Consider the following 3,768-nt stretch of genomic DNA (forward strand, 5'->3'; position numbering starts at 1 on the left):
CTGGATATGGGATGGAACCCTCCATGCATGGTTCGGAGCTTTCGGGTCTTAACGTCCGTGGTCTGAATCTCTTCCTTTGGCCACCTTATATATATACACATATACATATACACTTACAAATCTACACATAATAGTGATATATTAATCAGCATAAATATAATTTAAATGACGGTTTGTAATTTTTCACGTGAAAAAAATATTTTGTCTCAATGATTTTTTTCCCCCCCCCCAATTACAACAAAATGTTGATCTCGGCTCATACTCACCTTTTCATGGCAAACCCAAATTTTCAGTCCAAAATATGAACAACAGCAAGAATGGTCAACTGTAACAAGTATTTAATGTCGCAAACAAACTAAAACACGATGCTGTCAGTCAGGATATGATATACTGCCACCATCAGCAGTGCTGTGGCAAGTAGTACATATCTGGAAATATTCAGTATGCAAACCAAATATTGCTATACCGTACATACTGCAGATGAACACATGTCCAAGAATTCAGACAAAAAAAAAAAAAACATCCAAGGACGGTTGCTTCACTATCCGGTGTCTCATTACAACACGTCAGCGCTTGTGGTTTCACCGCACTCACTGATACTTCAGTATGTACATGTCGCCGATGAGTTTGCCTTCTCAAATTTCCTCTCCCTGTTTTCAGAGCCACGTGGGTGATCTTGCGCAACCAGCGCAAGGGAGAACGGACTGCCGCAATTGACTGTGAATACTGTGATCAGATCCAGTCTCGTTTTAGATTCGTGCGGATAAAGTGGGTGGATTTGTCACACACCAAAGAAGCTTTGATGACATATTCTGCCTACTCGGTATGGTCAAAATAGCTGCGTCACTCAAATAGGGTGTTCTGACTGGTATCTACTGTGTCTGCCGTACTCGCGGCACCTCAAACAAAACCGTTGATCCATTAAAAACCTCCTGTGTGCTATCATTTATGAGAATTAGAAATTATGCATTCACTATGTGCTGAAAATACCTTTTTTTTTTCGTTATTATTGTGATTTGAACCTTTTGTACGCTGTTTATACTGAGACATGATGCACCAGAGTTGGTTCGTCAAGGGTGGAAATAGCGAAGGGGTTAGTCCCACTGAAATCTGGGAGTTCCCCGCCGCAGACACCTGCAGCCCACAGAGGAAGAAGCACACGTACCACGGGTGGAAAGTTTTTCAAATGGAGCTTTCATTCTCTTGCCATTGTAACATTTTCTGTCTCATGAATGTCAGGGGATATGATCTTAAAAAGCATTTTTTTATTTTTTTCAAGCTCTGCAAAAAGAGAAATGATACTTGTCTCATTATTGATCTGAACTTACATCATTTATAGTTTTCAGATTTGACTTGTTAAAAAAAAACGTGACTCTCCAATCGGCGATAATCAATTCAACCCGAATTCTACTCAACTCTACTTAAACAAAAACAGACTCAAAAAACAAAAAAACAAAACGTGTTTTGTGAGTTTTTCTGACGGCGATATAATTGTTCAAAACAACACTGGCGTGGATGCGGGTTGAAACGGAAAGGGAACAACTCACCAGTTCATCAGATATCACAGCATAGAAATATATTTTTAATACTGTACCACATGAAATACAGCTCAGAAATGGATTCCAAGTCCAATGTTCTTATTTACATCATTTGTCTTATTTACAAATCGCTGTGCGTTTTCTCATGTACAACAATGACATGGGTCACGGCTTCACAGGTTCAACTGTGAAAATACTTTTTCTTTTTTTAAAAGACAAACATTGAATCGATTGAATCACATGTCGACTTTGTGAGGGTCGAGCGGGAACAATACGCTCACGTTGAAATGATTTGTACATCTGCGGCTCAAAGTATCGCTCTTTATTTGCATTTTCCCGTCACGTCACCCATGCTACGGCTCAAACGTTTTGACCATAAACTGAAGAGACACATCCTTGCTTGAACACACAAGTACTAATACACACCAAGTTGTCTGTACAGACGTGCAAACGCACCAGCGCACGTGCGGTGTAATTGAATAGCGGTGGCTCCAACAAATTCTGGGTTCAACTCAACTATCGAAATTCAGGCTAACTCATAGATGCGAACCTTTGACGGATTTATGAATTGATTAAGAGGATGGAAATTTTTCGGGGGGGGGGGGTGTCAGATATGTGGGACAGGTTGTAAAAAGCTTTAAAAAAACAACAATTTTGTGGGACCACAGACACCCGATTCTTGGAAACTCAACTAAGCATGGCTTGCTAGCTAGCCGTTTTGTCACCTGATATCAAGCTAGCAAAGTATTCTTTTCACATATTGAAGCCCAAAGTGAAGACTTGGAAATCAAGCAGCAAGTGAAGGCCGAACAAGGCGTCCCTCGGGAGAAAAGAATGAATTTGGTGAGTCATGTCTTCCTCTGACTGCGAAAAGGCTAATATCGATGAAACCATTTTGGTTTGATTGTGGCATCAACGACACATTGCGCCAATTCCAACACGCTGTGTATTGCGCAAGGTCGAAATGCTGACCCATCGAATACAAAGTCGAAACGGCGCGCTCGACATCCTGTTGCGCTCTCACTGGATTGAATCGAATGGTTTCAAAGAAATTAAATTTCACTGTCATCTGGCTCATCAAAGCTGGAGGTGAATGTATCCTCCGTTTTCAGTTTTATGCTGGCTTTTAGCCCGATGTTCCTGTTTTTATTTTCAAAATTGGTGCGTTTGGAAGTGAGAGTAAAATAAATAAATTAATTAATATATATGGGAAGAGCCGCTGGTTTGAGCAAAGTAAACAGAAAGTGACCTTATGGTTTTGGTTTTGATTCAAAGTGCACAGCAGTGAAACGAAATGAGTTGCAAACGAAACAAAGACACTGAAGGCCTTTTCTTAATGAACATGGAGGGGTTTCAAAGGACCTAACGATGACATTAAATTGCTCTGATAAGACACCGACATTTCACTCTTTCAGGGACAACGGTGACGACAGTGGACGGCTTATGTACAGGGTGAATGAAAGGGTTAAATACAAGTGTTTTTTATGCATGTAGAGCATTTGATTTGGGTTTTATTTAGTCTGGTGATAAACCATAGTGGGAATATAAGGACAGAAAGGTTTCACTACGATTTAAAATTTGTCATCGGGGTCAACATGGCACCACAAGAAGCAATAACTGCCATTAAAAAAAAAAACAAAAAACTCGCACAAAACAAAAAAAAATGACACTCAACTCTCCAATTTTAGCACCAAATGGCCTTTTTGAGTCACTAAACCAAATTTTAATGGGTCCTCTTATCTAACAATTGAAGACATGGTTCATCTTTATGGTCTATAAAACTGTGGTTGTATGAAAATACAACATGGTTAAAACAAACGTCGTTGGATTCACCAGATATGGAACCTTTAACATGCACCAATAATGATAACCTGCATCCTAATCACATAAGCTGTCCACTGTAGTAACCGCTTTCCCTCATAGGGGTTAAAGAGTAAAAAGTATAGCCGCTTCGTTTTATTTTTGCATTTTTGGATTCTCTGTTCTTTCAACCGGAACTCAATATCAATATAAAATTTGCTGTCCGCCATGAAACGTTAGGATCAAGTCATCAGCAAACAAAATACAGCCAAATTAAAACCAAAACAATGACTCCATCATCACCTGATGAGGGCTGACTTTGAATCAGCAGATATTACAGCACCGTCTGCTGACTTTGGCATACCAGAGTGACAACTAAGTCGAAAAAAATAGATATATTAGCTCCTGCACTATTGCAGTGCTACCCTAC

The 3,768-nt window shown here is 39.7% G+C and overlaps 1 protein-coding gene and 1 long non-coding RNA gene across 2 annotated transcripts in view; one reads left to right on the forward strand and one right to left on the reverse strand.

The window, feature by feature from the left end:
* gabbr1b (gamma-aminobutyric acid (GABA) B receptor, 1b) overlaps nt 1-3,768 on the reverse strand; it is a 142,722-nt gene that overhangs the window by 5,603 nt on the left and 133,351 nt on the right. The window lies entirely within an intron of this gene.
* Nucleotides 390-3,768, forward strand: part of LOC109528037 (uncharacterized) — a 4,977-nt gene continuing 1,598 nt past the window's right edge. The window contains exon 1 of the long non-coding RNA XR_002170626.1: nt 390-2,484. This is a non-coding gene — a long non-coding RNA (uncharacterized LOC109528037). The remainder of the gene's footprint in view (nt 2,485-3,768) is intronic.

The sequence above is a fragment of the Hippocampus comes genome, unplaced genomic scaffold, assembly GCF_001891065.2.
Source record: "Hippocampus comes isolate QL1 unplaced genomic scaffold, H_comes_QL1_v1.1 scaffold71, whole genome shotgun sequence".
Lineage (NCBI taxonomy): Eukaryota > Metazoa > Chordata > Actinopteri > Syngnathiformes > Syngnathidae > Hippocampus > Hippocampus comes.